This window comes from Budorcas taxicolor, chromosome 7, assembly GCF_023091745.1.
Source record: "Budorcas taxicolor isolate Tak-1 chromosome 7, Takin1.1, whole genome shotgun sequence".
Taxonomy (NCBI): Eukaryota; Metazoa; Chordata; class Mammalia; order Artiodactyla; family Bovidae; genus Budorcas; species Budorcas taxicolor.
The window spans coordinates 103782674-103806353 of NC_068916.1; the positions used below are offsets into that span (position 1 = coordinate 103782674).

The 23680-nt window shown below is 40.3% G+C and overlaps 1 pseudogene; it reads left to right on the forward strand.

Moving 5' to 3' along the window:
* The first annotated feature begins 439 nt into the window (after nucleotides 1-439).
* Nucleotides 440-14060, forward strand: LOC128051082 (elongation factor 1-alpha 1-like; annotated as a pseudogene).
* The last annotated feature ends 9620 nt before the right edge of the window (nucleotides 14061-23680 follow it).

Sequence of the window (23680 nt, forward strand, 5' to 3'; positions counted from 1 at the left end):
GAGTGTAAACACGGGGGGCCTTGTCAGCCTGCGGACCAGGTGGCACCGCAAAAGCATGCAGCAAGGAGGTGCTGAATCTCAGGCAGCCAGGCCCTGGGGGAGGACTCACGCAGACAGGAGGAGACAGCCCTGAGGGCCTGGGGGAGAGCGGAGGGGGCCACAAGGACCTAGTCAGCGTTCTTGGGAGTGCTCGGTGGCTCCTCTCCCAGCAGAAGAGCTCGCCCTCCCCAGGTGGCACTGTGGTGTGAGACTAGGGGCAGATGGGTCCTGGGAAAAGTCTGCCACAGGGGAGATCCCCATCTCTGGTGCAGCCTGGCAACCGCACTCCAGCAGCCACAACACCCCTACCCCCAGCCCTCGCCTATTCCACCCCATAGCCCTGTGCTAGATCTGGGATGAACACGGCAGAGAGGACAGCATAACCTTGGATGGCAGAACCATGGTCTGCACACTGATGGCACCCAGGGCCTCTGTGACCGCACAGACCTCACTTGCTTCAGCAACTGCCTTTGTGCAGCAGGGTACAGACTCGAGCGCTCGGACCATGAACAAACCTGACCCTCGTTGGGGAGCAGACCCCATGCCTGACAGGGTGGCAATAGCCATGGTGTGGAGACGAAATCCCACCCCACATCAGCAGAAGCTATGGATACTACAATCCCAACCACACCCACTTCCAAGGGGAGAAGGGCCAGCTCACCTTGAGGAAGCACATGGCTGGGGTCCAAAACCAGCCCTCACACCAAAAAGATTGTACAAACACGGTCTACACAGGGATACTCTCACAGAACAATACCCCTTCCAGACCAAAGTTGGTAACTATTTCTCCTAAATTTATAGTGACATAGAAAGTTAAGAAAATGACAAAGCAGAGAAGTACTCTGAATTCAAAGAACCAGAGAAATCCCCTGAAAGAGCAAATCATGAAAAAGAGCTCACTAGTTTACTAGACCCTGAGTTCAAAAGCAGGTAGTAAAAATGGTAACTCAATTAAGAAAGATTATCAAGAGAATTGCAGAATACTATAATAAGGAACAAGAAACTATAAAGATGTTCCAATCAAAATTGGTTTAATTGCCATGATAAAAACCAACCTAGAAGCAATTATTAGAGGACCAAATGACAGAGAAGGATGAACAGGGGATCTGGAAGACAGAAGAATGGAAATCACTGAATCAAGACAGCAGGCAGAGAGACAATTTAAAAAAAATAGCAATTTGGGGATCTAAGAGATAAAATGACCTGCCTCTTGAGAAACCTATATGCAGGTCAGGAAGCAACAGGAAGTTAGAACTGGACATGGAACAACAGACTGATTCCAAATAGGAGAAGGAGTACGTCAAGGCTGTATATTGTCACTCTGCTTATTTAACTTCTATGCAGAGTATATCATGAGAAATGCTGGACTGAAAGAAGTACAAGCTGGAATCAAGATTGCTGGGAGAAATATCAATAACCTCAGCTATGCAGATGACACCACCCTTATGGCAGAAAGTGAAGAGGAACTAAAAGGCCTCTTGATGAAAGTGAAAGTGGGGAGTGCAAAAGTTGGCTTAAAGCTCAACATTCAGAAAACAAAGATCATGGCATCTGGTCCCATCACTTCATGGAAATAAATGAGGAAACAGTGGAAACAGTATCAGACTTTATTTTGGGGGGTCCAAAATCACTGCAGATGGTGACTGCAGCCATGAAATTAAAAGACAGTTGGAAGAAAGTTATGACCAACTTAGATAGCTAAATATTCTAAGTTATGACCAACTTAGATAGCATATTACTTTACCAACAAAGGTCTGTCTAGTCAAAGCCATGGTTTTTCGAGTAGTCATGTATCGATGTGAGAGATGGACTATAAAGAAAGCTGAGTGCTGAAGAATTGATGCTTTTGAACTGTGGTGTTGGAGAAGACTTTTGAGAGTCCCTTGGACTGCAAAGGGATCCAACCAGTCCATTCTGAAGGAGATCAGTCCTGGGTGTTCTTTGGAAGGAATGATGCTAAAGCTGAAACTCCAGTACTTTGGCCACCTCATGAGAAGAGTTGACTCATTGGAAAAGACTCTGATGCTGGGAGAGATTAGGGGCAGGAGGAGAAGGGGACAACTGAGGATGAGATGGCTGGATGGCATCACCGACTCAATGGACGTGAGTCTGAATGAACTCCGGGAGATGGTGATGGACAGGGAGGCCTGGCGTGCTGAGATTGATGGTGTCGCAAAGAGTCAGACAAGACTGAGCGACTGAACTGAACTGAAATGAAGAGATAAAATAAAATCTGAAAACTACACATGATAGGGGAAGAAGAGAAAAAAATTGTTCAAAAATGTATTTGAAGAAATCATGGTTGAAAACTTCCCAAACCTAAATAAGAAAACAGATATCCAGGTACCAGAAGCACAGAGGATCCCAAACATGTTGCATCCCAACAGATTCATACCAAGACAAATCATAATTAAAATCACAAAAGTTAAAGAGAAGATTCTAAAGACAGTAAGAGAAAAACAAAATCAATTGTAGGGGAACCCCGATAAAGCTATCAGCTGATGACAGAAACTGTAGGCCAGAAGGGAGTATCATGATATATACAAAGTCTTGAAAGGGAAAAATCTGCTATCTAGGATAATTTACCTAGCAAGATTATGCAGTGGAGAAAAGACAGTCTTTCCAAAAAGTGATGTTGGGAAAGCTGGACAGCTGCATGTAAATCCAAGAAGTTAGAATACTTCCTAACTTCATTTGTACTTCCAGAAACAAAAGTGAGCTCAAAATGGTTTAAAGGTCAAACTTCAGACATGACACAATGAAAATCCTAGCAGAATACACAGGCAAGATATCATGGAGATAAATCATGGCAATATTTTCTTAGATTAGGCTCCCCAGGCAAAAGAAATAAAAGCAAAAACAAGTAAATGGCACCTAATCAAATTTATAAGTTTTCACACAGCAAAGGAAACCATTAACCAAACAGAAAGACACCGATGGAATGGGAGAAAGTATTTGCAAATGACGTGACCAACAGGAGTTAATACCTTATATATATAAACAGCTCATACAACTCGATATCAAATAAACAATACAGTCCAAAAGGGGCAGAGGACCTAAACAGATATTTTTCCAAAGAAATCCTAGATGGTCAACAGAAACATGAAAAGATGCTTAACATCACTATTTAATAGAAAAATGCAAATCAAAACCACAATAAGGTATCACTTCACATGGTCAGGGCTTCCCTGGTGGCTCAGAGGGTAAAGCGTCTTCCTGCAATGTGGGAGACCTTGGTTCGATCCCTGGGTCGGGAAGATCCCCTGGAGAAGGAAATGGCACCCTACTCGAGTACTCTTGCCTGGAGAATCCCATGGACGGAGGAGCCTGGTGGGCTACAGTCCACGGGGGTCGCGAAGAGTCGGACATGACTGAGCAACTTCATTTCACTTCACATCACTTCACTTCACTTCACTTCACATGGTCAGTCCAGTTCAGTTCAGTTCAGTCGCTCAGTCATGTCCAACTCTTCACGACCCCATGGACTGCAGCACACCAGGCCTCCCTGTCCATCACCAACTCCTGGAGTTTACTCAAACTCATGTCCATCAAGTCAGTGATGCCATCCAATCATCTCATCCTCTGTCATCCCTTTTTCCTCCTGCCTTCAATCTTTCTGAGCATCAGGATCTTTTCAAATAAGTCAGATCTTCACATCAAGTGGCCACAGTATTGGAGTTTCAGCTTTAACATCAGTCCTTCCAATGAATATTCAGGACTGATTTTCTTCAGGATGGACTGGTTGGATCTCCTTGCTGTTCAAGGTACTCCCAAGAGTCTTCTCCAGCACCACAGTTCAAAAGCATCAATTCTTCGGCACTTAGCTTTCTTTTTTGTTCACCTCTCACATCCATAATGACTACTGGAAACACCATATGTCAGAATGGCTATAATGAAAAGCCTAGAAATAATAAATGCTCAGAGCCTGTGGAGTAAAGGGGACTCTCCTATACTGTTAGTGGAAATGGAAACTGCTGCAGCCACTTTGGGAAATAGTATGGAGGTCCTTTAAAAATCTAAAAATAGAGTTACCATATGATTCAACATCATTCCCAGGCCTCGTTATTTATCTGGAAAAATGAAGACCCTAATTTGAAAGTATACCTGCACCCCCAACATTCACAGCAGCACTGTATACAATAGTGAAACATGAAAACAACTCAAATGTCCATTAGCCAATGATTAGCTTAATAAAATGTGACATACATCATCTGCTAGTGGGCATTTGAGTTCTTCCCACGTCTTTACTATTGTAAATAGTGCTGCTATGAATGTTGGAGTGCATGTATCTTTGAGAATTAGAGTCTTTGTTTTTCCAGATGGATAACCAGGAGTGAATGCTGGATTGTATGGTAACTGTACTTTTAGATTTTTAAGGGACCTCTATACTGTTTTCCATAGTGACTGAATATATAGTTAGATAAATGAATCACTTTGCTCTATACCTGAAGCACAATATTGCAGTCAAATATAAATCAATAAAAACATCAAATAGACATTAAGCCTTATTTATTTTTCTTTATTTTCCTTTGAGAGTATGAGATTAAGTTAATAAGCACATAATCTCACACCCTGAAATAAAGAGAAAGGTTTAGATAAGCCGTATGAGTTCCAGAAGTTTTAGAAAACAGGACTTTGGAGGTCATACAGAATTTATCTCTTTTCATCTTAGCACAAGCAATTTTCTTTCACGAATTTATCAAATGTGAGAAAAAATAAAGTTGTAACTTTTACAGTCAGCTCCCCAACCAATTTGTAAGGCAATTTTGAGGCAGGTTTGTGTTCATTGCTTTTCTAATTAAACTGTTAGTCTTACTAACAGTTAGTAAGACTTATTAATTAGTCTTACTAATTAAACTGTTTACCAGATTCTGCTTTGAAGACTATATCAGTTTAAAGTATAATATTGGTATTAAAAACCTTAACATTTCCACTTGGAAATAGGAAGACCAGAAAATCTGTTTGAAAATCCACAGGAACAGTGATCAAGACCCGAAAGAACTTTGGAATGGACAAGTGGAGAGGAACATCATTCTAGGTGATATACTCCAATCCAAAGACACTTACGGAAGATTTTGATGCTGATAGTTTTTCAGCAAAGTAACTCTGATGATGTCTATAGTAAACAGATTCATCTGGCAATTGGAGGCAAAATGAACCTCATTATGAAAATAAATCTACATTATTTTTGGTGCAATTGGATTGGAAAAACTTTGTAACAGTAAGTTGCTGTTCACAAAAGCAAAACAACTCAATTCATCCACTTGCAGAGGAAAATATTTTCTGTCCAGAAGTGGTAAGAGGGTTTAGCTGAGCTCCATAAATATTCCTGCCTGAATGTAAAGCCTGAAGCTTTAGTGTGAATGTGTGTGGTCCCACATGCACAGATGTCTGTGAACAGAGGAAAGAACCAGAGTCTAGCATTACTGAAGTTTCAGCCAGTTCAGCTGAGTAGTTCAGTCGTGTCTGACTCTTTGTGACCCCATGGACTGCAGCACATCAGGCTTCCCTGTCTATCACCAACTCCCGGAGTCTGCTCAAATTCATGTCCATCCAGTTGCTGATGCCATTCAATCATGTTTCAGTTGGGTAGAAAAATTCTAAAATGTATTTGAGAATTAGTGAGGAACTATCTATTTCTCTGTATATTACTCATAAAGTACAACTGGTTAAAGCCTTTGATGCTTAACAAGAGTTATTCTTAGAATTGTAATTTTTGAATCAGAGCATTAGAATCCAGGACAGTGCAAATACAGGGCATACTTATAAGACTGAAATGTCAACACATAGGTACATAGATGGTAAATACTTCAGAGTCCCTATTCATAGACTCAAAGTGTGGCTCTAAGATTCTTAAAAGCCAAAGGAAAACACATTTTATTGTGTGATTTTCTAGTCTTTCCTGACTTCCAGGTGGAAATGTTGAAGTTTTGGATATAAACATTATACATTAAACTGATATAGTCTTCAAAGTACATTGGGTTTATAATACTGATTAATGTAATTAACCAGAGTATGAGAAACTGTCCCAAAGATATATAGAAACTGTCCCCCAAATTCTTCAGTCATCACTATCAATCTTGAAAATTCTCACAGTCCTATAGCAAAGCTAGGTGAATACTTAAGAAGTATTATTTGTGTCAATGAAATCAAAACCGATCTGAAAGAATATGGACATTGTTTTAAAGCCTGAATGCATTGGACGAACCAAAGTCAGTCAAGAGGAGCAAAACTCCATGGCTCCATTCAGAAAAGATAATATAGGTAAATCAAGTAGTCTATATGTCTAAGCCACTAGGATCTCCCCACTCAAAGCATCAGAGATACTCCTGATTGAGCCACAAGACACTGCAATGTTGGCCCAAATCCAAAGTAAATGGGAAACCAAACTGACTGGTGCTGAGACACTCCCTCCTTCCAAAGCCCTTGACTCCTGCTTCTAGTCCACCTTGGCCTCAGATAGTCTACAAAAAGTAATGATCAGTGATGCAGCTGGAGCTCCTTGTCTCTCAGGGGGATTCAAAGGCCCTAATCACCTTATTCTGAGTACAGTGAGGAGTTCTAGGAAAGGGAAGGACTCAAACTGTGCGGTTCTATTGATTACAGACACCGAGTCACCACTGAGCCCGCTCTTGTTGTGTCTGACTCTTCGAGATCCCCAGGACTCTAGCCCATCTGCCCCTTTGCCCATGGGATTTCCCAGGTAAGAATACTGGGGTGGGTTTCCATTTCCTCCTCCAGGGGATCTTCCCAACCCAGGGATCAAACCGGTGTCTTCTGCATCTCCTGCATTGGCAGGAAGGTTCCTTACCACTGAGCCACCTGGGGGGGAACTAAAATTTAACTGGCGGATTTGAGATAACAGTCACAGCAGGGAAGGGAACCTGAAGCCATCTTGTGCGTGAAAGGGAAAGTCGCTCACTCGTGTCCGACTCTTTGTGATCCCATGGGCTCTACAGTCCATGGAATCCTACAGGCCAGAATACTGGAGTGGGTAGCCTTTCCCTTTTTCAGGGGATCTTCCCAATCCAGAGATTGAACCCAGGTCTCCTGCATTGCAGGTAGATTCTTCATCAGCTGATCCACAAGGGGAGCCCAAGAATACTGGAGTGGGTAGCCTATCCCTTCTCCAGCAGGTCTTCCCAACCCAGGAATTGAACCAGGGTCTCCCCCATTGCAGGCAGATTCTTTACCAACTGAGCTATCCAGGAAGCCCTTCTTGTGCATAAAGTGAAGTCGCTCAGTCCTGTCCGACTCTTCGCGACCCCATGGACTGTCGCCCACCACTCTCCTCCGTCCATGGGATTTTCCAGGCAAGAGTACTGGAGTGGGTTGCCATTTCCTTCTCCAGGGAATCTTCCTGATGCAGGGATCAAACCCGGGTCTTCAACATTATAGACAGATGCTCTCCTGTTTGAGCCACCAGGGAAGTCTTGTGTGGGGACCTTTAGAAAGAGTCATGCACTATTGTGACTTCTGCTGAATTTTTAATTGTGATCAACGTTTTACATGCTTGTAATAAGAGTGTTCATAAAGGTCAGAAGGGATCCTCCTCATTGGAAATAATTTAATGTGAAGAAGTTGGTGGGATATGTAAATCACTTCCAAACCACCTCCCTGTCCCTTCTCTGATGGTCCAACAAAAGTAATATAGAATGCCAGGGAGAGAAGGGGAAAACACAGCCTTGATTAGTACTTAATATCAGCAGGAATAACCAGAGATGAAATATTTCAGCACAACCATCATGATGCCAGTGAAAAATGCTCATGGGATCTGAAGACTTAAAATAGGTTACTGTCAACTGAATTTAGTTGTTTCACTCACAGATGAACTATTCCAGAAATTGTGACCATAACACCCAGGTTAATGGCACTGGATATGCAATCTTAGACATTGTGAACAACATTTTTATGTCCTACCAGTATCTGAGGACCAAGACCAATTTCCATTCATGTGTCAAGTCCTCTAATAAAGGACCGCAGCAGTTTTCAAGGGGTAAGGATTACTGTATGTTCTTTCACACCAGGAAGCAAGGGTTAAGGAATGTTTAAGTGAAGGTTAAAAGACATACTAGCATTAAACTGAGGATTTTTCATAGAAAGATTGTAAGGAATTGAAATGGGAATAACTTTCTCACTCTGCTATTACTCCTATCTAATGCTGCTGCCATGTAACAGCTAAAATCATCTTGAGAACTGCCTCATCCAATATCCCCATAATTTGGGAAACAGTAGTGCGACTGAGCAACTTCACTTTCACTTTTCACTTTCCTGCATTGGAGAAGGAAATGGCAACCCACTCCAGTGTTCTTGCCTGGAGAATCCCAGGGACGGGGGAGCCTCGTGGGCTGCCGTCTATGGGGTCGCAGAGAGTCAGACACGGCTGAAGCGACTTAGCAGCAGCAGCAGCAGCAGTGTCAATACAAGACTCGGAAGACCTAGGTCCTCTGCTCAATTCTATCATTTACTAGGTGTGTGAATTTGAGGGAAAATCTTCCTCTGTTTTGTCTCATTTCTTCCCATTTATAAAATGAACTCTTATAGGCCCTTCATACTTGACAATAATGAAACTTTCTGCTATTGAACTTAAGTCACACTTAGCCTTCAGAAATTTCCCTTCCAGAGAAGACTTTGTTTCCTCTTGTGTAGCTTACTTTGCTTCTCTTGTTTAGAATAGGGGAGAGAGAGAGAAAGAGAGAGAGAGAGACAAAGGGAGGTCTTAAGAGAGAAAGGCAGAAGTCAGCAACAAACAGCAGCTCAGCAGGGCAGGGATGAGCAGAACATCAGTAAAGTACAGGTTCTAAAATCAGCAAAGGTGGGTTTGAATCCTTGATTTCTACACACAGATTTACATGGCTTATGCAAGCTACTTAATTTTCAAGATATCTGTTTTCTCATTCAATCTGTTGAGAGGCTAATCCTTAGTATACAAGATTGTTGTAAAGATTAAATGTGCAGCAATGTCACTAGGTTGAAGAAGGCATGTCTGCTTCCCGTAGGGGACAAATACATTTGAATGACGGAAATAAGGAACGTTGAGCATTTCCATCCCATCAGCCTCAGGATAACTTGATGATCCCACCTCATCTCTTGAAAATATCAGACTTAGAGTGGGTATTAAATAAGACAGTTCTCTTACTAATATTAATATATTTAATAATAGAAATATTGGAGTGATGTCAACTATTAAGACTGAAGAGAAAAATAAAGCCTAGAATATGATGATTTCTGTGTGATAAAATAATTGTTGAAAGAAAATTAACTTTTAAATTTATATTTATAATTTATTAAAAGTAAGAGGATAACAGGAAAAAAATAGCTGTTGCTTAAGTATGTTGTAATGCTATTAAATGATATGAATTGGGATAATGCAATTCAATTCACATTGTGCTAATTATTTATAAGAATGGTTATAGTTATATTGTAAGTTGTATAATTAATGTTAGAAAGAGAAGATTGATATTCAAGGAAGTTGAAATTTTAAAGAGGATACTGCACTTCTCCATGTGTCCATGTTTTATATACACTTTGTAAAACCTGATAATAAACTATTCAAATCATGGGTTTCTTTTGCAATTTAAATGGGATAAAGTTCTAATAGTCATGTCAGTAACAAAATAAAAGAGACTCTAAAGTTTCCAAGAATCCCAGAAACCACAAGTGATTTATCTCCAAATACTAAGACAAATCTAATATTTACTTCATGAGATTCTGGTGACAATGAATGATGTAATACATGTCAGGTATTGGTAATAGTGCTGACACAGTAAGAACTTCTTGGTGTTATTTATCGATATGTTTGATATGACTTATAAATCCTTATCTATAATTTCTGAGAAGTAATGAAGAATAGATGAGGTATTTCATGTCAGAATGAGTTAACATGACAATTTTTTTCATTTTTTTTATTGAAGCATAATCGCTTTACAGAGTTTTGTTGTTTTCTATCAAACCTCAACATGAATCAGCCATAGGGATACATACATCCCCTCCCTCTTGAACCTCCCTCCCATCTCCTCCCCATCCTACCCCTCTAAGTTGACACAGAGCCCCTGTTTGAGTCCTCTGAGTCATACAGCAAATTCCCGTTGCCTATCTATTTTGCATATGGTAATGTAAGTTTCCATGTTACTCTCTCCGTACATCTCACCCTCTCCTCCCCCTCCCCATGTCCATATGTCTGTTCTCTATGTCTGTTTCTCCACTGCTGCCCTGCAAATACATTCATCAATACCATCTTTCTAGATTCCATATATATACATTAGTATACAATATTTCTTTTTTCTATTTCTGAATTATTTTATCCTGTATAACAGTGTCTAGGTTCATCCACCTCTTTAGACTTGCTCAAATTCATTCCTTTTTATGGATGAGTAAAAATACACATATTCCATTGTATATATGTACTACTACGTCTTTATCTGTTTATCCATTTGCTATATGGCTCAGGAAACTAGAACAGGGCCTCTGTATCAACCTAACGTGACAGGTTTTCAGAGAAAAAGATAAATTTGTTAAATATACACTAATGAATCTGAGGTTGATATCCACAAAAAAATAACGGATATGTTTATAGAATGTAACCTATACTATAAAAGTTATATAACTACAAATTTGGACATCTTTAGGTTTTCATTAGCCTATAAAAGGCATGACATAGTTGTCATTTTGAGTATAGGGTAGTGGTCCAAATGATGCCTCTGAAGTCAGATGATAAAAATTCAACCTCTAGCTCCACTGATATCAAAAAGCATTACATCTAGTAAACAATAAATCTACTGGTCCCTCAGTATCATCATCTATGATATGAAAGCAATACAGGTACCTACTAAATTTTCCAGTGAGATTTAAAACAGTGCCTGGCATAGAAATATGCAGTAAACGTTAAATTTTTGGTTACTTTTCCGAACTATTATGAAATATTTTGATAAAGTTCCTCTAGATTTTTGTAGATAGGACTAGAAGTGATACTACTTTTTAAATTTCAGTATTCAAAATCCAAGCCTTTGCCTTCTAATTAATTGTAAATTACTCAGAGATAAGCAGATGACATCACCATTAGGGCAGAAAGTGAAGAGGAACTAAAGAGCTTCTTGATAAAGGTGAAAGAGGAGTGAAAAAACTGACTTAAAACTAAACTTTTGCTTTATCACAACGGGTTTGCTGCCAGGACACATGTGTTGTGAAAACCACCCTTCATTTCAGTTCAGTTCAGTTCGCTCAGTCATGTCCAACTCTTTCTGACCCCACGAACTGCAGCACACCAGGCCTCCCTGTCCATCACCAACTCCTGGAGTTCACCAAAACTCATGTGCATCAAGTCAGTGAGATCATCCAGCCATCTCATCCTTGGTCATCACCTTCTCCTCCTGCCCCCAATCCCTCCCAGCATCAGTCTTTTCCAATGAGTCAACTCTTCGCATGAGGTGGCCAAAGTACTGGAATTTCAGCTTTAGCATCATTCCTTCCAAAGAAATCCCAGGGCTGATCTCCTTCAGAATGGACTGGTTGGATCTCCTTGCAGTCCAAGGGACTCTCAAGAGTCTTCTCCAAAACCACAGCTCAAACGCATCGATTCTTTGGTGCTCAGCTTTCTTTACAGGCCAACTCTCACATCCATACATGACTACCAGAAAAACCATAGCCTTGACTAGATAGACCTTAGTCGGCAAAGTACTGTCTCTGCTTTTGAATATGCTATCTAGGTTGATCATAGCTTTCCTTCCAAGGAGTAAGGGTCTTTTAATTTCATGGCTGCAGTCACCATCTGCAGTGATTTTGGAGCCCACCAAAATAAAGTCTGACACTGTTTCTACTGTTTCCCCATCTATTTCCCATGAAGTGATGGGACTGGATGCCATGATCTTCATTTTCTGAATGTTGAGCTTTAAGCCAACTTTCTCACTCTCCACTTTCACTTTCATCAAGAGGCTTTTGAGTTCCTCTTCACTTTCTGCCATAAGGGTGGTGTCATCTGCATATCTGAGGTTATTGATATTTCTCCCGGCAATCTTGATTCCAGCTTGTGATTCTTCCAGTCCAGCGTTTGTCATGATGTACTCTGCATAGAAGTTAAATAAGCAGGGTGACAATATACAGCCTTGACGTATTCCTTTTCCTATTTGGAACCAGTCTGTTGTTCCATGTCCAGTTCTAACTGTTGCTTCCTGACCTGCATACAGATTTCTCAAGAGGCAGGTCAGGTGGTCTGGTATTCCTATCTCTTTCAGAATTTTCCACAGTTTACTGTGATCCACACAGTCAAAGGCTTTGGCATAGTCAATAAAAGAGAAATAGATGTTTCTCAGGAACTCTCTTGCTTTTTCCATGATCCAGTAGATGTTGGCAATTTGATCTCTGGTTCCTCTGCCTTTTCTAAAACCAGCTTGAACATCAGGAAGTTCTCAGTTCACGTATTGCTGAAGCCTGGCTTGGAGAATTTTGAGCATTACTTTACTAGCATGTGAGATGAGTGCAATTGTGCAGTAGTTTGAGCATTCTTTGGCATTGTCTTTCTTTGGGATTGGAATGAAAACTGATGTTTCCAGTCCTGTGGCCACTACTGAGTTGTCCAATTTGCTGGCATATTGAGTGCAGCACTTTCACAGCATCATCTTTCAGGACCTTAAACCTAAGCAAAATCAGGAAAGGAAAAAACCCACATCAACATTACTGTCATTGGGCACATAGATTCAGGGAGGTCTACCACGACTGGCCAGCTGGTCTACAAATGCGGCGGGATCAACAAGAGAACAGTGGAAAAGTTTGAAAAGAAGGCTTCCAGGATGGAAGGGCTCCTTCAAGTATGCCTGGGTCTTGGACAAACTGAAAGCTCACCGTGCATGGTATCACCATTGTTATCTCCCTGTGGAATTCTGAGATCAGCAAGTGCTGTGTTACCATCACTGATGTCCCTGGACACAGAGGCTTCATCAAAAACGTGGTTACAGGCGCCTCCCAGGCTGACTGTGCTGTCCTTCTGTTGCTGCTGGAGCTGGTGAATTTGAAGCTGGCATCTCCAGAAGCGGGCAGACCTGTGAGCATGCCCTTCTGCCTTGCACTCTGGGTGTAAAACAACTAACTGTTGCAGTTAAAATGGATTCCACGAGCCACCCTACAGCCAGAAGAGATACGAGGAAATTGTTAAGGAAGTCAGCGCCTACATTAAGACAATTGGCCACAGCCCCGACACAGTAGCTTTTGTGCCAATTTCTGCCTGAAATGGCGACAACATGCCGGAGCCAAGTGCTAACAGGCCATCATGGTTCAAGGGATTGAAAGTCACCTATAAGGATGGCACCCGTCCAGGGTGCCCATGGACCACCCTGCTTGAAGCTCTGGAGTGCCTCTTGCCACCAACTCGCCCAACTGACAGACCCTTTCCTTTGCCCTTCCAGGATGTCTATAAGATTGGTGGTATTGGTACTGTCCCTGTGGGTCACATGGAGACTGATGTTCTCAAACCTGGCATGATGGTTCCCTTTGCTCCAGTCAATGTAACCACTGAAGTGAAGTCTTCAGAAATGCACCATGAAGCACTGAGTGAAGCCCTTCCTGGGGACAATGTGGGCTTCCATGTCAAGAACATGTCTGTCAAAGATGTTCGTCATGGCAACATGGCTGGTGACAGCAAAAATGACCCATCAACGGAAGCCGCTGGCTTCACAGCTCAGCTGATTATTTTGAACCATCCAGTGCAGGATATGCACCTGTGCTGGACTGTCACTCAGCTCACATTGCTTGCAAGTTTGCTGAGCTGAAGGGGGAGATTGATCGTTGTTCTGGAAAAAGCTGGAAGATGGCCCTAAATCCTTGAAATCCGGCGATGCTGCCGTTGTTGATATGGTTCCTGACAAGCCCAAGTGTGTCGAGAGCTTCTCTGACTTCCTCCCCTGGGCCGTTTTGCTGTGTGTGACATGAGACAGACGGTCTCTGTGGGTGTCATCAAAGCAGTGGGCGAGAAGGCAGCTGGAGCTGGCGAGGTCACCAAGTCTGCCCAGAACGCTCAGAAGGCTAGATGAATGTTATCCCCAATACCTGCCACCCCAAGTCTTAATCAGTGGTGGAAGAACAGTCTCAGAACTGTTTGTCTCAATGGGCCATTTAAGTTGTTTAATAGCAAAAGACTGGTTAATAACAATGCATTGTAAAACCTACAGAAGGAAAGGAGAGTATTTTTGTGGACCATACGTTTTGTGTGTGGCAGTTTAAGTTATTAGTTTTTAAAATCAGTACTTTTTAATGAAAACAACTTGACCAAAAATCTGTCACAGAATTTGAGACCCATTAATAAAAAGCTTAATGAGCAAAAGAAAACGAAACAAAACTCAACCTTCAGAAAACTAAGATCATGGCATCCAGTCCAATCACTTCATGGCAAATAGATGGGGAAACAGTGGAAACAGTGTCAGACTTTATTTTGGGGGGCTCCAAAATCACTGCAGATGGTGACTGCAGCCATGAAATTAAAAGATATTTACTCCTTGGAAGAAGATCTATGACAAACTTAGACCACATATTTTTTAAAAAGCAGAGACATTATTACTTTGCTGCTGCTGCTGCTAAGTCACTTCAGCCGTGTCTGACTCTGTCTGACCCCATAGACTGCAGCCCACCAGGCTCCGCTGTCCCTGGGACTCTCTAGGCAAAAACACTGGAGTAGGTTTCCATTTCTTTTCCAATGCATGAAAGTGAAAAGTGAAAGTGAAGTCACTCAGTCATGGCCGACTCTTAGCGACCCCATGGACTCCAGCCTACCAGGCTCCTCTGTCCATGACATTTTCCAGGCAAGATTACTGGAGTGGGTTGCTATTGCCTTCTCTGTTACTTTGTTGACAAAGGTCCATATCATCAAAGTTATGATTTTTCGAGTCACGTATGGATGTGAGAGTTGGACCACAAAGAAGGCTGAGCACTTCTGAACTGTGGTGTTGGAAAGACTCTTGAGAGTCCCTTGGACTGCAAGGAGATCCAACCAGTCAATCCTGCTGCTGCTGCTGCTGCTAAGTGGCTTCAGTTGTGTCCGACTCTGTGCAACCCCATTGACAGAAGCCCACCCGGCTCCCCTGTCCCCGGGATTCTCCATGCAAGAACACTGGAGTGGGTTGCCATTTCCTTCTCCAACCAGTCAATCCTAAAGGGAATCAATTGTGAATATTCACTGGAAGGACTGATACTGAAGCTAAAGCTCCAATACTTTGCTCACCTGATGAGAAGAACCTACTCACTGGAAAAAAAATCCTGCTTCTGGGAAAAATTGAAGGCGGGAGGAGAAGGGAATGACAGAGGATGAGTTGGTTGGATGGCATCACCACTCCAGGAGAGAGCGAGGACAGGGAAGCTTGAGTTGGGAAGATCCCTGGAGGAGGGCATGGCAACCCACTCCATTATTCTTCCCTGGAGACTCCCCATGAGTAGAAGAGCCTGGTGGGCTACAGTCCTTGGGGTCACAAAGTGTTGGACACAACTGAATGACTAAGCAGAGAACAGCCTGACGTTCTGCAGTCTATGGGTCGCAAAGAGTTGGGCATGATTGAGTGACTACCACCACCACCAGTCTGAGATAGTGCTCTTATTTTCCTGCTCACTTTTTTTCCCATCCATTTTTAGACCTAGTAAATATATACATACATGTATATATATTTTAATATATATTTTTATGTGTGTTAGTTGCTCAGTTGTGTCCAACTCTTTGCAGCACAATGGATATGGACTGTAGCCCACCAGATTCCTGTGTCCATGGGATTCTCCAGGCAAAAATAGAGGAATGAGTAGCCATCCCTTTCTCCAGGGAATCTTCCTGACCCAGGGATCAAATTCCCTTCTTCTGCATTGGCAGATGGATTCTCTACCACTGAGCCACCAAGGAAACCCTTAAGTGTGTGTGTGTGTGTGAATATTTTTAAAATATATATATTTTGAACAGATTTCAAAAATCTAGTTTTAAACAGAGTTGATATGTGGTCAGAAAAAAAAAAGAACACTTGCATTTGAAGTGCTTGCATTTGAAGATGTTTCATCTCATTCATTGGCCACGTAACTATATAATTAGATCAAAACTGCAATTATTGTAGAGTCACAGAACTACAGGGTCTTAAATACTACTTGGAAATCTGTATTAATGAATTCCAGAAACCATCCTGTATGATTTAAATTTTACAGTGTTTCATACTAGCATACCATTGGAAAAACTTACCTTTGAAGAAAGGGGCTATAATCCAGCTTCAGCTTGCTGAGGCTGTTATTGAGTCGCTCCCAAGGATAATTTCTAAGATGTAAAATAAAGATGTAACTTGTCATCCAACTTGGATAACTTAGAGACTGGAAAAATTACACTGAGATAATGAAAGTAAACTGGGGTGATCTGGAGGTAAGTGGGAGGTATGTTAAATCTTCTATTGTGCATTGAACACTAGCAACAACTAGTAGCTTATGATGTAATTATTTTAAAAGTTTTCTGCTTTAGTTTTATGCATAAAACTATTACAGCCTCCCAAATAAATATTTGTATATTTTCCCCACCATTATGTTTACCTATTGGTACCCTGCTGAGTGTCTAAATCGAGAACTTTCTCTCAGAAACAAATCAAAATTGCTATGTGTAAAGTTTTAATTTTCCAGTTCCAAAGCTTAGAAGAACCAATAAGCATACAATCAATTTTAATTTAAATTGAAACCCACAGCTGTATTTACTGAAGATGGTCTTTCAGGGAACTGAATCTAATATAATTTCTTCACTTATCTAATCATATTGAAGGGATGTTTTCGCCAACTTGTTACAAGGAGAATGTGTAATGAAATAGGAAGAGATGATGTTATGTTTTATGATGTTTCATATTGTTCTGATACTCTTCGATTTTGAGAAGTAGTGAGTCGTTTGGATTAAACATGGCAGAGTATATAATGACTGCTGATAATACAACTAAAACCTGACATTGTGGCTCTGAATGAAATTTCAGGCAATGCTGTTACAGATGTCCCAACGTGTAGTACACTGTCAAGCTCTTGGACGTAATTAGACACATAACTCACTTAAATTACTATATGAAGCTTTCCTCCTCCTCTCAGAGGTATGTGTGATTCTGCTGTTATATACCGAGGGCTTAATAGACTGTTTCAATATAAAGTCTGGAAAAAAAATCTCTCCTTTTTAAAAATTTACTTATTTGATTTAGGTTTGTCCTACAGACTTTCAGGAATAAAGCACTATATCAGGGGGCTAAAGAGGGGATTGATTGCAAACCTTAAAAAGCTTTAAAACTTTCCTAATGGAATGAATGAGCAACCTATCATTGAGAGAGAAAAAAAAAAGCTGATAGAAATGATAGATGATAGATAAATGGTAGGTAGTCCATAGGTAAATTAACTGATTGATAGACAGGGACAGACCTAAAGAATGTTGGTTCTCAGTGCTTACCATAAGTGCCACCAGACATGTAGTATTAAAAATGCATAGCTCTAATGAGTTACTGTATCAAAAAAATGGGAAAACTTTGGAAGATCTGGGCTATTTCCAGAATAACAGTGGCAATTCACAATTGTACAGGGAAGAGTCATCTTTAAGAGTCAGAGGTTAAGAAGGTCATTCCTTTAGGATTGGAAGAATTTGTCACCCAGGAAGCTGAAGTTGTCATAACGTCTTAATTGATCCTAGATGGAGAGAGGATTATCGATTTAGGTTATATTTTCCAGATATTAATGATTGTACCTGGCAGATCCAGATCCAGAAAAGTGAATCAATGTCTTTTTCACATGATATGATTTCATTTAATTTTAATATGACTGCTAAATAAAAGGAAACGCTTTGAAAAAAATGCATAGCTCAATGAGCTAAACATAAAATCACAGAATCATAACTGTATATGTTCTTTCCTCCTCCTCCCTGTTCTTCTTTCCTCCCTCCACAAAGCACTTAACCTGTAAATTTGACTGTTTTCTCACTAGGACTAGCCAGTGATACATATGAAATGGTTTTCTAACACCAAAACTACATTCAAAAAATAATACAAACTACAAGAACAAAATTCTATGAAAACATACTTGACTTATTTGGAAATAAACTTTAATTTTAAAAATAGGGATATTGAGTTTAATTTACAATAAGCAGGACTCTTTAGCTAAATATTGACTCAGATAATAAATGGGTTTATCCTACATTAAAAAAAATAATAATAACTTGGGCCATTGAATGCAAGGTCGATTCAGGAGTATATGTGGAGCCATCCCAGGGATTTCTATTACATCTCTGAAATTCATGCTGCAATTTTCTGGTGTTCCCTTCTAACTCTGCCATGGTTTTCAACTCTTTTGTCAGAGTTCTTTCTTATAAAAGACCTGAGAAACCCAGGAGAGGGGAGTTAAGTTCCAGAGTCTGGAGGCCAGACTCAGATATGACAGTAAATTACTAGGGGGTTTGGGGAGACATGGAGAAGGAAATGGCAACCCACTCCAGTATTCTGGAAAATCCCGTGGACGGTGGAAACTGGTAGGCTACAGTCCATGGGGTCGCAAAGAGTCGGACATGACTGAGCAACTTCACTTCAACTTCACTTGTGGAGATAAAGATAGTCGGGGAAGGCTGAGATGGTTGAGGGATTTTTGCATGTTTTGAATAATTTTCTTCTAAGTATATTGTATTGTGGGTAAGTTTATCTTGTTTTTGACGCATTTATCTGAATGTTTTACTTTCAGAAACAGCTTAGTTTAAGAAAAATATTTCGGTAAATTCCTCTCACTCTATTCCATCCTTCAAGTCCTACTGGGAAGCTGGGTTCCTATGTGGGGTAGAGTCGAGAAGTGAAAGTTGGGAAATTTTTTTTTTTCCAAGAAAGGATGTGAGGTGAGAGAAAATGGTTTAAATCATCTTCTGTTATATTACTTTTGTAGATACTCTGGAAAAATCAATTTGTACCGCAGACAAAGGCTTCTTTCTTTTTCCACCTCTATGGTCTATGGTGGGAAATACGTAAGAATTGGAAGGTGCACTAGATGAGCTTCTGAATAAATGTTACACCATGGATGAAGTGCCAAATAATTGAATAAAAAATTCCAGAAGTGTATATGCTATAGTATATCACTAACTTAAAATTTAAGGAAATGTCATCTAATATATAGTGTCAGAAAGCAGATCTCTAGTTTTCTGAGACAGAAAAGACAATTAGGGAAGAGGAGAGGGAAGGATTTCAAGGGGGCACAATAAACTTTGGGTGATGATGAATATGTTAATTACAGTGATTATTTTGTCAATATTGCGGACATATGTATGTATCAAAACTAATCAAATTATACACTTTAAATGTTTGTTTATTGTATGCCAGTTTTATCTGGCATAATTAAATATATAAAACAATATATTCTATTAAATATATATAATACATTGTATATAATATATATTAATATATCAATATAATATTATATATTAATATATAAAATATATTATATTATACATTATATAATTAATATGTACTAATTATTCAATACAATTATAATAATATATTATATAATAATCAATATATTAATATAATATATATAATATAATCTATTAAAATAATAGATATAATAAGGAATTGAAAACAATTAGAATGATACTAGAAACAGTTGTAACAAAAACTTTGCATGCTCACTTTTGAGATGTATGAAAGAACCCAAACAAAACTGATGTTCTGTTAGGCAAACATGGTTTCCAGACTTATGCCATGTTCACAGTACTTCCAACCTATTGCTTCTCCTATTACCATCAAAATACAAGTCACTCGAAGCCAAATACTACTTAAAACAATGTTATGAATGCAGTTTTATAACTGCTTTTCCATTTTCTACATTTCATGGTAACGTTCTAATGGTTCTGAGGCCAGTTTACACTTCTTAGATGAAATGATCAACTGTGGACCTCTTTTAATCTAAGATTTTTTGTTTAGTTCTTTAACTCTTTAGCCTGCAAAATATACTTATATAGTTCAGTTCAGTTCAGTTCAGTCCAGTTCAGTTCAGTCACTCAGTCGTGTCTGACTCTTTGCGACCCCATGAATCGCAGCACACCAGGCCTTCCTGTCCATCACCATCTCCCGGAGTTCACTCAGACTCACGTCCATCGAGTCAGGGATGCCATCCAGCCATCTCATCCTCAGTCGTCCCCTTCTCCTCCTGCCCCCAATCCCTCCCAGCATCAGAGTCTTTTCCAATGAGTCAACTCTTCGCATGAGGTGGCCAAAGTACTGGAGTTTCAGCTTCAGCATCATTTCTTCCAAGAAATCCCAGAGCTGATCTCCTTCAGAATGGACTGGTTGGATCTCCTTGCAGTCCAGGGGACTCTCAAGAGTCTTCTCCAACACCACAGTTCAAAAGCATCAATTCTTTGGCACTCAGCCTTCTCCATAGTCCTACTCTCACATCCATACATGACCACAGGAAAAATCATAGCCTTGACTAGACGGACCGTAGTTGGCAAAGTAATGTCTCTGCTCTTGAATATACTATCTAGGTTGGTCATAACTTTTCTTCCAAGGAGTAAGCGTCTTTTAATTTTATGGCTGCAGTCACCATCTGCAGTGATTTTGGAGCCCCCAAAAATAAAGTCAGCCACTGTTTACACTGTTTCCCCATCTATTTCCCATGAAGTGATGGGACCGGATGCCATGATCTTCATTTCTGAATGTTGAGCTTTAAGCCAACTTTTTCACTCTCCTCTTTCACTTTCATCAAGAGGCTTTTGAGTTCCTCTTCACTTTCTGCCATAAGGGTGGTGTCATCTGCATATCTGAGGTTATTGATATTTCTCCCGGCAATCTTGATTCCAGCTTGTATTTCTTCCAGTCCAGCGTTTCTCATGATGTACTCTGCATATAAGTTGAATATGCAGGGTGACAATATACAGCCTTGATGTACTCCTTTTCCTATTTGGAACCAGTCTGTTGTGCCATGTCCAGTTCTAACTGTTGCTTCCTGACCTGCATACAGATTTCTTAACAGGGGGGTCAGGTGGTCTGGTATTAGAGTTTTATTGTTTTAACTTATATTTTTTCTGTTTGACCTTTCCTTACCATATCTGAAACTATAACTAGATTATCAATTTTCAGTAAGTAACTTGAAAAATAAAACTGATTTTGACTAGAAATTTCAACTTTCTTTAGTGGGATTTCCCAGGCAAGAATATAGGAGGGGGTTGCCATTAGTTTCTCCAGGCAATCTTGCCAACCCAGGGATTGTCCTAGGTCTCCTGTATTGGCAGGCAGATTCTTAACCACGGAACCCCCAGGAAGCCCCTGTTATTTTAAACTGGGCTATTATTTAAAGTTCCCTTCCAGTGTTGTATGTTTGCTTTCTTATATATGGTTTTTGAAGTGATGCTTTGAACATTGCAGATAAATCCTCCTTTATCAACCTATTACATCAGAATGCATTTTGAAGTCAACACACACAGATCTTCACAGTTACTGGATCTGTGTGTGGGCTAAGACGCTTCAGTTGTTTCCGACTCTTTGCAACCCTATGGACTGTAGCCCAGCAGGCTCCTCTGTCCATGGGACTCTCCAGGCAAGAATACTGGAGGAGGGTGCCATGTCCTCCTCCAGGGGATCTTGCCGATCCAGGGATGGGACCGTGTTTCCTGTGGCTCCTGCTCTGTGGGTTCTTTACCACCAGCGCCACCATGGCCAGAGTCAATTAGTTTCTCATTCAAAGTGTGAACTTAATCATGTTTTGAGTTTGACATTTTTACAGATTAAATTTAATACAAATCTCTAGGCAATGATTCCAAGACCTCAGACTAAAAGAATTCATCTCAGTGGGAAGATATCTAAGCAACACAATGTTTGTCTCATTTGAAATCTGCAAAAATATAGTCAATCAAACAACAATAAAAAAAATCCTCAAACGTCTACCCCTTCAAGTTTCGACAGTTCCTTTTCAACAAAGCGTGGTAAAAATGCAGAACACGGAGGTGAAACAATTGAAACTCATATCAGAATAGATCAGCATGTTGCAGAGACTGAGAAAATGCTACAAGCTCCCAGCTGGGAAAACTTGTAATTGCGACCAGCCAGAACATTGATATAGAGATAGCAAAATTACTAACAAGGGAAAAAGAAAATTTAGGAGACAAATAGAGGAAGTGTTTTCCTATGTATGACAAGAACCCTAGTAAATATGACAAAGTGCTCGTCAAAAGCAGAATGTTGAACTGGCGTGAAGAAAATATAAAATTGATTACTACAATGACAAGCCACATAAAATGCCATAATAACAGCACAGGAACTCATTTCAAATAAAAGTGAAATAAAAGCACTCTTCCAAATTAAGGGGGGAAAATGTGAACAAAACTAAACTTCTTCCTTAGGGCAATTCTGTAACCATTGTCAAAAGCAATCAAGACTAATGGTAACATTATCATAATACAAGAATACATATGGCTCTAGGGATTTCTTCAATAGATACATCTACAGCCCCAGCTCCTGAAACATCAGGAAAACAGCAATCTAGGAGCTAATACCCCGTTACAGTAGCATACAAACAAAGCTATGTGATAAATTCATTTCTAAGCCAACAAGTTTCTCTTCCTTGACTCAGCCATACCAACATACAGGGAGGCAGAAATATACTTCAGTTAATGCATTCAGCATGTCAACATTATGTATATAGACGTCGACTCAAAAACTTATCATTGCAGTTACTTATCAGTGAATTTTTGTTCTAAAGTCAGAGAACTAAGAGTTAGGAAAGCTCTAGATCTCATGGCGATGGTTATCCCAGAAAAGTTGTTCAGTTGAAAAAAAAATTGCCTAGGGCTACAAATGATTGTGAAATATGTTATCTGCTGAGTATGAAGACTCTTGCTATCTTTAGAATTGCCTACTGCTTACTCTAACCAGTCATACTCTATTGGACAAGATATCTTTTGTTAGAGGGCAGCATTGGTACTGATTATTAGCAATGGATGTATACAGCATTTTCCAAGTTACTAACAGGAGAAGCATGAATAATACTGTCCTCTGTCAGGCGGGATAGTCCTCATTGGTGTAGGTTCTCCTGGCCTTCAAACTGTGTTGGATCCCAATTCAACAAATAGGCCACTAGCCAGGAAGTGGATAAGCAGAACTATGTGGGATCCTGGCAGCCTTGCCAAGAGAACGCCTCTGTGAATCAAACGGTGAACTCTGCACTTGTACCCTGGTATTCACGTGGCCCTTTGCCACAATTCTGCCTCGTGTTAGTGCTTGTCTTTTGTTTTGTTATTGTTTTGGAGAAGCTATTTAGACCACCTTCCACAAGCATGAGAAAACAGTCCTCCACAATGGATAGGCTCGTTGGTATTTAAAGTCACAAAACTGAATACATATTCAATTAGAAATTGCAAGGGTGCAATACCTCTTCCTGTTAGTGCTTATTCTACATCATTTTTATCTCTCTTTTTCTAGCATACCCATGTGTTTACTACTCAAGTAATTTCACATTTTTATACATTCAAAAGTAGTGAAAGTGAAGTCGCTCAGTCATGTCCGACTCTTGGCAACCCCATGGACAGTAATTTGTCAGGCTCCTCTGCCTATGGGATTCTCCAGGCAAGAATACTGGAGTGGGTTGCCATTTCCTTCTGCAGGGGATCTTCCTGACCCAGGGATCGAACCAGGGTTTCCCGCATTGCAGG